Genomic DNA, 14,691 nt, shown 5'->3' on the forward strand with positions numbered 1-14,691 from the left:
AAATGCAGCCTACTTTTGAGTAAAAGCAGAGGGTTGTGACCAAAAACTAAACCTTGTTTAATGCCTGTGGGAGTTGGAGTTTTTATGTGAGATTATCTGCTGCACCTCTGAATACTATTTATGAGATTTTATTTTATTTGACTATTTAGTTTCTACTTTATTGTTTAATTTAATAAAATGTATCTTTCATGTTGTAGCTGCACAGCACCGTCTACTCATGAAAAATTTATTTTCTCACAAATTGTGCAAACCGTGGGTTTATGAATTTAACTAACTGAATTTAACTAAACATACTAGGTTATAGTGATGTGGTTCAGGCTGTGGGCAGTGCTTGTCAACACAGTTAAAAAGCAGATTTCCTACAGCATTATGTTACAAAATTGGATGTTTTAGAAAGAGATCTTACTTACCTGATTGTTAACCAACACCGACAACGCCACCTTGGAGCTTCACCTAAAGACTTAACAATACTACCAGGATAAACCTGATTGATCCCCACAATTATACTAATCTCTTTAAAAGATGGTTCCCCATAAATACAAAGATCAGTCCACAAGTGAAGACAATTCTGTATTATTCCTTTTCTATAATAATAGATATTTCATTAACAGATATACACATTTGGAAAAATAGAAACTAGAGAACCATACACTACGTATTATTAAGTTGAGGTAGGTCAAAAACAACAAGGGCTATTGCAGGGCAAGTGATCGCAACCTCCTCACCTTTGTGAGTACCCTGTCATCAGGTGAGCACAGTTGGTTCACCTCTGGGACACAGAGCTTTGGCGCTGCTGCTGTGGTCACGTCCTGCTCATGCCCGTTCCTCCCTTTGCTCTCAAACAGCCTCATGTCTTCATTACATTGATTCAACAACATGCTGGAAAGGTTCCTCTGAGATTCTGCTCCATGTTGACATGACTGCATCACGTCCCTGCAGACGTGTTGGCTGCATATGTAGAGGATGGACATTTTGCTGCTTGCGCCTAAATAACTTTCCTTCAACTATTTTATATTTTTTTTATATTTAGCAATGAACACAAGATAAATAACATAACAGGAAGACCAGGGTGAAGTCATGTCATTACTTTTTTGTACTAAAACATAAAAGCAGGAAGATTCATATTAAATTGTGTTTCCTGAAGAAGATAATCCTTTTCCATCCATTATTTTCCCCTTTGTCTTTTTCCAGGCTTAGGGTCCAGAGAGAGAAGTTAATGGTTTACACTTTAGCATTGAGGAAATATTGTTCTTCACGTGTAAATATTAAGGTTTACGAGTTTTGGAACTGGACTTTTGAACTGGGCTTTTTTACTGAAGTGCGGAAGGCTCAGAGAGCTGTCACACAAGCAGAAACTGCTGGATCCTTTAAGTTGAGTTGGTTAAATGTATGTTTGTTAATGATTTATAGAAGAAATAAAGAATGATGAAAAGTGCAGTGTCGTATGTGGTGCGAATTGGACCTGACATGCGTTCGATGTTAATAAAATGTGATTAAACTATCTGTAACAGTCAGTGGCGACGGGACAGTGCGTCTTCAGTCTGCGGACAGAGCTGAACGTGTCTTCCACTACGTCCTCAGACAAAACAGTGGATCGCAACTGAGTCAAACTGTGGGTCAAAATCACAACCAGATCAATTTGAACATTTTTTTTCTCATTTCATCATATTGGTCATTTCATTACAGATTGTTTACAAAAAGCTCAGCAAACAACGTCCAGCACAGAAACAATAAAAAGTGACAGTATATTAGAACTGTTTGAGGAGGACTCACTAACGACAAGGAATAATTCTGAAGTAGTTCCAGAGCTTTAACACAGGACAAGAGAAGAGACCATTCCAAACAGAACAGGCTCTGCACTAGTGACAGTAATGCAACAAACAGGAATAAATCATTATTAGAGTCATATTTTTCCATTTGTCTGATACATGACTGTCAAAACATCTTCAGATCCCACATATTGTATTTGTTTGTTTGTTCTTGTTTTTATTGTTTGTGCAGGTAGAGTTTCTGGTCATTTGATTTAATGACGTTGTGTAGATATTTTTACAGTCTGGCATCAATTTCCACTTTCCAAGTTGTGGTTGTTTTATAATTCTCTCTGAGGGGTTCCAGGAAATGAAAACATAATCGAACCATTATCCATTAGTCCTAATGAACTAATGACTTACAAATTTAATTCCATTTCCAGTGTTGGGAAAAAACACGTGCTTGCATGAGCAAAGGACGACAGATTGCTGCATAAACGTTGTTAAAACAGACCAAGGGCTCACTTGTCAAATTGAAGTGGAAAAGATTGTTGGATATAGGAAACTAGTTAGTACACAGTTCCTCAATCAACAGAGGGAATCTTATTGTGGAGCTCATAAGCAAATTCCAAACATTAAATATTTATGACTTTCACATATAAAAGGCTTATCAGCCTAATCATCTGATTGTCTGATCGAGAGAGACGGGGGGGATTGGGTGTGGTGTGATCCTATGTTCAACCTCTTGTGAGAACCCCAGCTGCTATTTTTGGCACAAGTTAGACAGTTGATAGATATGTGAGGGAAGCATCAAGGCGTTCCTGTGATAGCGCGTTCATAAGTATGGAATGCATGGACAGGCAACCCAAAAAGGTAAGCATAACTTTGAGCAGCACGGTGGCATAAAAATATCGCAATGATAATGCAATCAAAATAACATGGAGCAAAAAATTGTCACTGTAAAATTTGACAAATAATGACATTGACAGCTCTCATACATAACACACATTTAAATATGCAATACGATGCAGACTCTCTATCACAGAAATACACTGAACTCCAGTTAACCGATGAAATTTGCCGGAGGGGCCGTTTCAAGACATAACAATTGGGTCCGGACTTTATCCAGAGTTTGTTTTTCAGACACCAACAAAACAGCAGGAGATACTCTGCTCAGAAAAGTTCTCAACCACACAGAACCATCTGGATGATTCAGATGAGGGGTGGGGCAGCAGGCAGAGACAAGAGGACATAACACATTAATTCCACTGTGGAGATTTGTTTACACCACATACAGACCAGCATCGGCCTCTATACCAAAGGTTCTCCTGATATCCTCATCGACGTCTCGTGTATGTCACATCAACATATTTGTTTTTCTGAGTTTTGCGTCTGTTGTGTGTTCGAAACGTAACAACACACCCACTAGCTCGGGGTGAATTGTCTGAAGGATCTCCTGATCTGCTCTCACATCTGCTCATTCTGACATTCTGCTAATGCCTACAAAAAGCGAAGGGACGTGGTTTACATTGTATATGTTAAAGACACATTAAACACACAAGTTATATTTGTGTAATGTCTAGGATATGTTCTAATTTGTTGGTTTTCACAGTTTGACCACATGGAGGTGTATCTGTTCTTTTGCTATGTTGTGCACGTGTCCATGTCATGTTTGTAGTGTTTTGTCGGCTCAGTGATGGCTGAACACATTTTGATGACACAAATGATCGTTTGAATTTTTTCATTGATTCTTAAAGTTGCAATGTGTAGAATCTATTGACAGAAAGTGTAATTTCGCAGCTGGATAAACCTCACCACCCCTCCTCTTTCAAAACATGAAAGAAAACCTGTGGTAGCCTTCAATTGTCATAAAAACTCAAAGGGCGTTTAGTTTGTCCAGTCTGGGCTACTACAAGAAACATGGCGGCCTCCATTGAGAGGACCCCCCCTCTGATGTAAAAATAAGGTATTTCAATATAAAGGTTCATTCTAGGGTAAATAAAACAACAATTTGTATGATTTAGATGAAACAAACTTGTGAAAACATCACTAGGATTAGTTTACATTCAATTTCTGTCAATAGATCGCTTTCACCTAAATCTTACACACTGGAACTTTAATGCACGACACACAAACCACTGCAACTGAACAATGTTTGAGTGTAATTTGTTACTTAAAATTAAGTAGAAAGAAAGTTGTGCGTCTACGTCAACAGTCAGCCAAATAAGCACCAGTACAATACAGTGGCACTTTAAGGCTTCCTGCCAACCGACCCTCCCACCCAGCTGCCTCCCTCATAATGCCCTGCCCAGCCCCATCACACTGCATCAATGATTCTGTCTTCAGAGGATTCACTGAGGAGAAAAACCCAAAAAGCAGAACAACGGTAAGGCACTGAAATCTATTCAATTTTCTCTTTCATTTGAACAAACAACAAGTTCAGTTGAAGCAATACAGGAGACGTGCCTGGACACAACAAGTGTAAGTTCCACTTTAAATTTAGCATGACGGTAAGAGAATGTACGGAAGCTTATTGCATTCATTTGAAAAAAAAAACAAAACTCTGGGTATAAAAAAAAAAAGTTCGAAAAACAGGATTTTTCTGAAGAGTGTGAAGGAAATAAACGAGTGTGATGTCCCGATTCAATAATCATTTCTCGTGTCCTCTTTCGGCTGAGGCCTCCTGACAGTATAATAGAACAAACAGGAAAAATCCTGTTTTTCTAACTTTTTTTTTTACCCAGAGCTTTGTTTTTCTTTTCAAGTGAATGCAATACGCTTCCGTAAAGAATGAGAAGAGTGGATTTGTGCATAAATGCGACACCTCTGTCATGATGACAAAACATTTGGATCAGCGGCCATTTGAAATTGTAATATTTCTTCTCTGAATAGATGACATCATCATGATGTTTTTCTCTGTGAATGTACCTTGTTCTGTTTTCGGTCAAGTGTCCCAGAAGGATCCAGACAATGTACATCTCACTGACGCTGTTCGTCTGTTCCTTTATGGGTAAGCACGCTTCAAATAATATGATATCAGAATTAAGAATTTCTATGATTTATTTTAACGTATCATCATGCATAATGTGTGATGTAACAGTGGACACGAGCAGCAGAGGGAGGTTGAGTTTCTAGCTTTCTGACTGAGGAGGATTCTACCAGTGTTTTATTGGTTCATGCTGCTTCTGTAACGATCTTATCAATCAGCAGAACCTGCCTTAATCAGATTCCAGAGATTGGATTATATCACTGCATGTCCATGGCCTTATTTGCCCCTCCTGTTGTTGCTTTGTGAATGACTGAAGCGAATATGGTCGACATTGTGATTGGATTTTCCTGAAACATTACACCATCCTCTGAAGTTACACTGATTTATTGATAAAGAATGGTAAAAAATTGATAATGATCAAAAGATTAAAACGTTCCCCTCATATAAATTAAACTGATTAAAGTGTCTTTTAAATGTATTTAAGTTGAAATATACAGTGATCTGTCATTTGAACTATATTGACATTCTATTCCCAACAGTGGAGCTCTGATATGAACAGCACACTGAGAGCCAACAACTGTATCAGCTAATGTGGGTGGGGTTTTTGATTGGTGACAAATATCAGTTGTGTGTTGTGAGTGGTGTGGTTTCACACACAGTTCATTATCAGAGCAACACCACTTTCCTCAAATCATGAGTGTAAGACAGGGAATACGATGAGACACGTCTGTTTTCATCACGTCACAACTGTGTTTATTAAATTGTCTTTAATCTCATCTAATCACATGATCACACTGCTCCATCTTTCAATTCACATGACCCACAATATCTCCAATAATTGTGTCTCCAGACATCGTAAGCAGGATTGACCAAGAAAGTATATGACCGATTTCCATGAAACTTAGTAGAGGGCCGGGGTATGACCCAAGGAGGGATCCATACAATTTGGTGCAGATCCGGATCATGAATCTTTTATTTTTCACTTTCTTTTATATTGTGAGTGGATTTTGCAACATTTTCATTTATCTCTCAGAGAATAATTCACGGAATTTGTGGACAGAAAAAAAAGCAGGTTAAGGGAACGGATATTTACTAGTTTGTGAAATTTGGCGCAGATCCACATAAAACTCTGGTTCAAGTGAACTTATTTCATGAAGGGGGCTGTTGGCCTTGGTGGAGTTATGCAAATAAAAAATATATTATGAATTAGACTTTCAACCAAGCAACATGGTTGTTGTTGAAGGAAGAGACATTAAAAAACGCATATTGTAGAACTTTGAACAGTGTCAGTTAATTTGTTATGAGTAACTTTAAATGTGATTTTTAGGAGAAAGGAACCTGATTCTAATTGACGGATTACTGAAGCCCTTAAATTATATCAAACAATATCATAGATTTTTTAAGGCAATCGGTTTTCAAGTGAATCAATTTGCTTTAGAAGTTGATGCAACTAAGAAATTCCAAGTTCCAAGCAATGTTGCATTAGCCCATTTTAGATAAATATGTTGTTTGTCAAGAGTAAAGCTGAAGTCAATTAACTTTCTGCCAATAGATCCCTTTCACCTAAATCTTACACACTGAACCTTTAAGTAAAGTCAGTTTAACATTCATTTTGTGCTTCGGGTTGAGGGGAATCTTGAATCTTCTGGATGTTGTGGTTTATAGAAACAGTGTGCCATCTGATTTCAGGTTCATCTGCCACGGGACAACAAGGGAATTTCGGCATTTTCACCGCTTGCATCACCGTGAATGGAACCCTCAGGTCCAAACCGACGGCTCAACATCATCACATTTCAGATGTATTTACTTTACATTTAAATGAAGTGAGCCTTCCAAATTGAATAACCATAAGGTTTTGATCCATTGTAGGTTGAAATGCTATTATGCAACCTGTCCAGGCTCTCCATCCTTCGACTGTAAGTACAAGACATCGAGCGGTCACGTGATAGCCACGGGTCTGTCTGAGAAAGACTGCAAGTCCTTTCACCCCAACCAGGGTCCGCTGTACAAAAACAAAACCACGGCCTACAACTGCACCCTGACAAGAAAGGGCAGGGATGAAGAGAAGCAGATCACCATAGACTACAGCATTACTAAAGGAAAAAGTCAGTATTTTCTGTCATTATAGTTCATAGAGTAAATGTCTTGCTGAGCGTTCACACTGTATTTATGTCCAGCAGCTTAATTTAAACCCTGGGTTCCCTAGCAGGTGAATACAGACCTTATATGGAACCAGTTTATCAGTAATCTATGAGTTGTGAATCAATACACCATAGAAGAAGAGTGAGCATGGGCTAAGTTTACCAACAGAAGCTTATTTGAGTTCCACATTGAGTTTTATAAATCTGTTACTTTGGATTAATGATAAAAATCTATCAGTATCATCAGATGGCGTGTTTACTGATATGGCGTGTTTATACTGAGATTATGCGCTTTACTACAGATATTTGCAGCAGCAGTATATTGCACCACAATATTTCCACCAGGTGAGACTAATGTAAACCACACATGCAAATAGACATCATCAATTTGACAACTAATGCACCCTAACCCTAACCCTAGAAAACGGGGGGCAAATACTCACAACACCACCAAATACTTCTCCGATTGCTAGTAGTTGCAGTGCGTTTTTTTTATGCCGTACATATTTTTGTCAATTTCTTTCCCCATTTGTATGTGTCGTGTCTGTTTTCATTTGAGCATGCAGTGCACTGAGCTCTAAGGGCCACCGTAGATGGAGCCACTCAACAGCTGCTGAGGTTGAAACCTCAATCACATCAGCTTCTTTCCCTCCCATTAAAAAAACAGCAAAGACTTTCTAATGGGCTTCAGAAGATGTTTGTACATTAAAAGCAGAAATGTACAGTAAAGCAACTTTGATATTCAGGATACGATGCAGCTTCTGTACTAATGTAATTATGCTCGCAACGTTATTTTAACAAATACTGACATCTCTACGTTTAGACCACAACACTACAACATGATGACGTTACATTTTCTGGTGGTTTGCCAATTGTTTCTATTCATGAAATAAATGCAATATTTATATTTAATTATACAAACTGCGCCTTGTCATGGTAACATGCTTACAATAATGACACATTTAAAAGGATAGTCCAAAAAGTTATAATAGTTGTGAGTACTTATAATGGTTATTGAGTAGTTTGATTTCTTTGAATAACTTCTTCTTCACCGTTCCTCTAGTGGAGCTATGGGTTTATGTATGAATTTAAAAGATTCACTCATGGACTACTCACCACTATGCCGATGAAGGGTTGAGTGAAGAGTTTGAGTTCACCAAACACTTTTAGAGTCTCAGGGGAAAACAGTGTTGCAGCCAAATCCAATACAATTGAATTACATGGTGACCACCAAAATGCCTCCATACTTCTCTAATTCGACTCGAAACAGACGTCCTTTCATCAGCTGGAATTAAATCCATCCATTCATTCATCCATTCATCCATCCATACTGCTTATTGATGGCGGGTTGCAGGGAACTGGAGCCAGTCTCAGCAGACATTGGATGAGAAGGGGGGGGGTCATCCTGGACAGGCGGCCATGCAGTGCATCACAGGGCCACCATACAGAGACAAACAACCTTTCACTCTCACATTCACACCTATAGTCAATTAAGCGTCTCCATTCAACCTAGCCCCAATCAGCATGTCTTTGCCCTGTAGAAGGAAGCCAGAGTACATAGAGAAAGCCAACTAAGATATGGAGCATGATAAAAAGGTGAGGGGGTTTTCAGTGCAGGCATCTGGGACTGGTTTTGTGTAGGAGGCAGGACTGTATGGCTTCATGTTTTGTATAAATGATGCAGCAGTGGATTGATACTGAGTCTAATGTCCCTCTATCTCTCTTCTCAGAAGCCATTAGGCCCTGTGTTGGTACCACAGGCTTAATACTGCATCAAGCTCCGGCCGTGCTGTGGCCTCTGCTCACGGTGTCTCTGTGGAGGCTCCTGGTTCCAGACAGACAAACGACATGAGGGACGGGCTGTGGAGTTCGTGACCAACACAGATGAATTCAATATTACTTGTCTTATCAATCACATGTATTCACTCCGTCCCCAAGTATTTTATATTTTAACTTTTGTACAAGTCAATGTGGTTTGTTTGATGTCTTGAGGAGTTTTTTCTCTTGTAAGCACTTATAAACACAGCCTGTGATTTACAATTTTACTTTTGAGTACAATGTGAATGAAGTACCAATAAAATTGTCACTAGTCGCTGCTGCTTCTCAAATGTAGGAACAGTGGAACAGACCCAGACTTTGAGGAACGTGCATACGTGTTTATGTTAATATGAGTTTCCTAAAGGGAACAGTACTGACAAAATATACTTATCCTGACTGAACCTTTTACTGTTATAACCAGAGACTGCAGGCAGCAGATGAAAGAAACACCAGTCTCCATCTGCTGAAAACATCTGTCTCCAGCGGCTGAAAACATCTGTCTCCAGCTGCTGAAAACACCAGTCTCCAGCTGCTGAAAACATCTGTCTCCAGCTGCTGAAAACACCAGTCTCCAGCTGCTGAAAACATCTGTCTCCAGCTGCTGAAAACACCAGTCTCCAGCTGCTGAAAACATCTGTCTCCAGCAGCTGAGAACCCCAGTCTCCATCTGCTGAAAAAAACCTGTCTCCAGATGCTGAAGGCACCATTCTCAAGTTATTGAAAACATCTGTCTCCAGCGGCTGAAAACACCAGGCTCCAGCTGCTGAAAACATCTGTCTCCAGCTGCTGAAAACACCAGTCTCCAGCTGCTGAAAAAAACCTGTCTCCAGATGCTGAAGGCACCATTCTCAAGTTATTGAAAACATCTGTCTCCAGCAGCTGAAAGTCTGTCTACAGATGCTGAAAACATCTGTCCACAGATGCTGAAAACATCTGTCTACAGATGCTGAAAACATTTGTCTCCAGCCCCTGAAAACACCAGTCTCCATCTGCTGAAAACATCTGTCTCCAGATGCTGAAGGCATCATTCTCAAGTTATTGAAAACATCTGTCTCCAGCAGCTGAAAACATCTGCTACAGATGCTGAAAACATCTGTCTTCAGATGCTGAAAAAGAAGTTTAACAACAAAACCAGATGATTTTATTCTGTCAAATCAACATAATCATAGAATCTAGTGTTGGTAAGCAATGCTGATCGAAGCCATCAGAGGGAATTGAACACAACCCATACAAACAAATAACACGATAAATAGTTTGATTCCTTGAGTAGCAAAAACATTTTCTACTAACAGTTAAACAGTGCGTTTATTGACTTGAAGGAATTTTGTCTCATTCCTTTTTGACAAAAAGTGTTTTCTTAATTTTTTGGCGCCAGATCTTCAACGAATAATGTCATTAATTCTCATAGTCTGAAGGGAAAGAGTTCAAGTGTAATGAGGGAGTTTTTCTGAAGAGTGTTTCACTGTCGAGAAATGTTGTGGATGGATATATTAGGAGGATAAATCCATGTTCTGGGCCACATAAAACACCATCGTCATCTAAAACTAAACTCATAGAAACACAAAGAACCACATCACATTCAGGACCATCACTGTAACAGGAGACCAGCAGAGGGAGACAAACGGGAGAAATAAACTGGGGTCGTAAAAAATCAAAGTAGTGACAGTGAGATGATCACTTGTCTACACTGTAGAGATATGTTTTTAGCTGCTAGATACATGTGATTGTTATTAAACATGTACAATTCTAAACACAGGACAAACATTTACCTACATCTAACCGACAATATATACATAAATACATGAAATAATTATGTCTACAATTGAAATATAGTATTTAATTCACATTTAACTGCTGAATTGGTTAAATAGACATAGCATGAACATTAAATAATTTACCAAAAATATTAATGTTGCTGATTGATTGAGTTACATATGAACTATTCTATGTTTTTCTACATTTCAGCTTTTAATAATTCTGTACTTCTGTGTGTGTTAATGAAGTAGGTTTAATAAACAAATAAAGGATGACACATTATTATGGAGTCCATGTTGTGTGAGACAGGTCCCCGACTACACTGCAGAGCATAAAGTCAGAAAAACTGGAGCCACCTTTGTGTTCATTAATCTACACTCCTGTATAAAAGCAGTTTTCTGGTGTGATCAGTGGTTTTCTTCGACCATTGCTCATCCGTATCGAACGACGTATTTGATTTCTCCTGAGAAATACCTGTACTTAAGGTATATAAAGATTTAAACCTCTCCCATCCGCGCTGGTTTAGCTCAGTGGTTACTTCATCGGTTAATTTGGAATTTCTGAATACTTGCCTTCACGGGTTCGAAGCCACGGGCGCTGTCCAGTGTTTTCCTTTTTTTTTTTCTCTCTCTCTTCTCTTCACTCTTTGGTCAATACGTTGTTCTTTCCCTTTTCTTTCGTCTGTCTGTTTTTACCAGTAAACCACTCAACACATATTTCTGCAGTGAAACCAACACTTCCGCCCAACTCACTGACTCCCCTAAGCAGCAGCCTGCAAAGACGGTAGTTTCGCTACATACACGCTCCTGATTGGCAGAACTGCTATAAACTGTGTGGCACTGGTTTAGCTCAGTGGCTCCTTCTGTGCCTTTCACAACTAAACAAATCCTGCACCTCTCTTCTCCGGGATCAAAACCACGGGCGATGTCCAGCGTTTTATTTATGTCTTTCACTTCAATCCTCTCATTAACTCCTCACTTTGTTCATTCACTTATATCAGCAGTGAAACCAGTCAAACTAGCCTATATAAAAACATACCCGCTGCCAGGGCTGGACTGGGAGAACAAAACGGCCCGGGCATTTTTTGGCTCAGACCGGCCCACATAATTAGCCGAGCACATCTGCCATTAAGACATTTAGAAGACATAAGTTACGTCAATTTAAAGTAGCTCATATTAAAAGTACTTAAGTATCAAAAGTATCTGGTGTTGAAATGTACTTAAGTATCAAAAGTACAAGAACTAAAATTAAAAATGCAAATTGCTTTTTATAGTAGGTCTATACAGACACAAAACAACCCAAAATGTTTCTCCTCAAGATTTATCTCAACTGACTGAAAAATTACAACAACAATATGCATATAATGTATAATTTTACCAATTTTGAACCCTAGATGCTGAGGTTCAAATAGTAATGGACCAGTGCATCTGAACTTCTATTTAACTATAAACAAGTGCCTCTTGTGTCTGCCCAAGAACATTAATAAACCACAGTATAACCACTATACTATAGGCACACAAAATAAGACACTATCTCTTATCCTATTCTAGAGGAAGTAAAAGTCGTAACAAGATTTCTGAAGGTGAACCTGCGGAGGGATAGACCAACCTCTCGCGCTGCCCCCCCCCCCGACGGCAAACACGCCACCGGGACCTGCACATCTCAGGAGGGAGGGGGCAGCGAGTGAGAGAGAGAGAGAGAGAGAGGTGCGCCGTCGGTAGAGGCGTGCGACGCCAACCTCCGCTGCTCAAGTAACGAGCCAGTTTGGAGAATGTATTGAAAATTGAAAATGCGCGCTCACATGTCTGCCTCCACTCGCTCATCATTGTCGAGTCCTCCTCGCTCGTCTCCCGGCGCACCTGCTGCTGCTGGGCTGGTGAACCCGGCACCACATAGGTCCGTCAGTTTGGCACATTTAGCAGCCTCCACCTCCAGAGACTTCTGCTTTTTTTCCCCGATGCGTTTTTTACTCTTATTATCCATTTTAAGTTTCTGTTTCAGCAGCAGCCCGTCCCGCGACTCCCACCGCCAATGCAATGAGGTCCCGCCCCACCCTGGTTTGTGTTGTGATTGACAGCACTGTCAGGGCTCTCTGAGCCTGTCAGCCCATGATTGATTGACAATGACAAACAATAGACCAATAATATGTGTCGATGCTGGCAACACACTGCTAGCCCTCTGTAGCCAATTGGCCGGCCCAATTGGAGGGAATTTAGAGAGGAAGAAGAGAAAAAAAACAAAACAACAACATAGCGAACCAGACCGGCCCACATTGGGTCAACGGCCCACCGGGATTATGCCCGGTATGCCCGATGGCCAGTCCACCCCTGCCCGCTGCTATATGTATTCATACGTTAAACATCTGCTGTATAAACATTCTAGGAGGAAGACTGTATATACTATTCTTGATCCATCAAGATGTGCAGTGTTTTTGTGGTGTTAATGTCTCTGTGTATTGCTGATTGTCGTGCTGAGATTTTGTGATACCCAATGTAAATTTGACATTGATTTCTGACCTACTGTGCCTAACCTCTTAATAAAAATATATATATAAAAAAAAAACATCTGCTGTATATATATTTATTCATATGCAGCAAAATGTATTCATCTGCTGCTACCGATCCTGTACATATTCGTATTCACTTTAACTCTATATAGTCTATTACTGTATTACTTACCTCAACACACTCTAATGCAGAGCTTTCACAGCTGTCATCCTGTGCACCGTCCTTTTACCGTCATATTAACTGCTCTTACTTCATAATGTTAGTATACGGCACAGATCTTTAACTGTCCGTGGACATTGCACTGATTTCATTGTTGTTTTCTTTCTTGTTTTTACTGGTTGTCTTGACATGCTCTATGGGCCTTACAAAAAAAGAATTTGAATGTACAGTTCTCTGACATCTCTATCAAACTATAATATAGTGTGTTTACAGGTTTCACTATTATTTTAATTTAATAAGTGCTTAAAGTTTATATTTATTTAATCTGAATGCACATACTTCACATGAACCTTATCTTAAAATCCTACATAAGATCAATGTCTTCGCATTAATTTCTGTCTCATTCCACAGGACATCTGTCTTTAAGATGTCCATTTAAGATGATAGCATTATTTCTGAACAGTCACAGAGCAAATCAAGGATGTAGGATTTTATTGAGTTTCTTTGTTCTTTACAGTATTGGCGGCATAGATGGATAAATAGTGACTTTGCACAACTGTTGTTTGACCATGTTATTGCCATGGAGAGACATTTATGCTTTTATTTCAAGCTCCATCAGAACAAAACAAACTGCACATCAACTTTTTCCCCACAAATGACAGAATGATGTGTTGCTGTCTTTCTGTCCGAAGAGTTGTGAACATGTGCAAATATTAATATAAAAAGCCCAGCCTCTTTCTTCATTACTCTGTGCTTCACAAACACACAGAAGAACATTTTAAAACAAACTTTACTCGTAGCCTCTGGATGCTCCTCATCTTAAAATAACAAACCAACAAATTTGTTTTGGATTTCAAAAGAAAGTAACTCTAAATGAATTCCTCTACATGTTTGGTGATATGTTCTGACAATAAATAAAGAATACAGGAACCAAATGGCTTCTTCCTAATGGCTCTGTTCACTAACCACTCTGTGTAACTCTTTAATACAACATGTGCCGCTCAAGTTTGCTACATGATGAAATGTATATGTTAATAATAAAACAACTGCGGAGAACTGCTTTCACCTTTGTGTGGCTGCAGTGGATTTCTTCTCAGTGTCTGTGTCAATGTGTCCCTATGTCAACAAAGCATCTGTAAACTGATATTTCATTGTATATTTCATTGAGTATCACTGCTTAGAGAACAAAAGATGTTAAGATTTAATGAGCGCTCTGCTTCCTCAAAATGGAAATTTAATAAATACACGAGAAATACCCAAGAAGATTTTTCCCTCATAGAATTGAACGATGAGGCTCCTGAAAGGAAGATGTTTCTCATTGAAAATTTCCAATCTGGTAAGGATTTTTTAAACACTTCATCAATAAGAGTCGGTCAGGAACAAATGAAGTTATGCTGCGGTTAAGGGTGCATTCACAAACTTGTTACTTTCACTAAAGTGACTTTTTTAATGCTAAAAAAGAGCACGCTCAGAATAGTGGGACATAAATGTGAATGGTCCTATTAGTGCAGACAGTTAGGATTGATATCAGCCTCATATTTATGGCACCCTGCAGAGCTTCCTGTACCCCTGGC

Source organism: Limanda limanda, chromosome 6 (assembly GCF_963576545.1).
Source record: "Limanda limanda chromosome 6, fLimLim1.1, whole genome shotgun sequence".
Classification (NCBI taxonomy): domain Eukaryota; kingdom Metazoa; phylum Chordata; class Actinopteri; order Pleuronectiformes; family Pleuronectidae; genus Limanda; species Limanda limanda.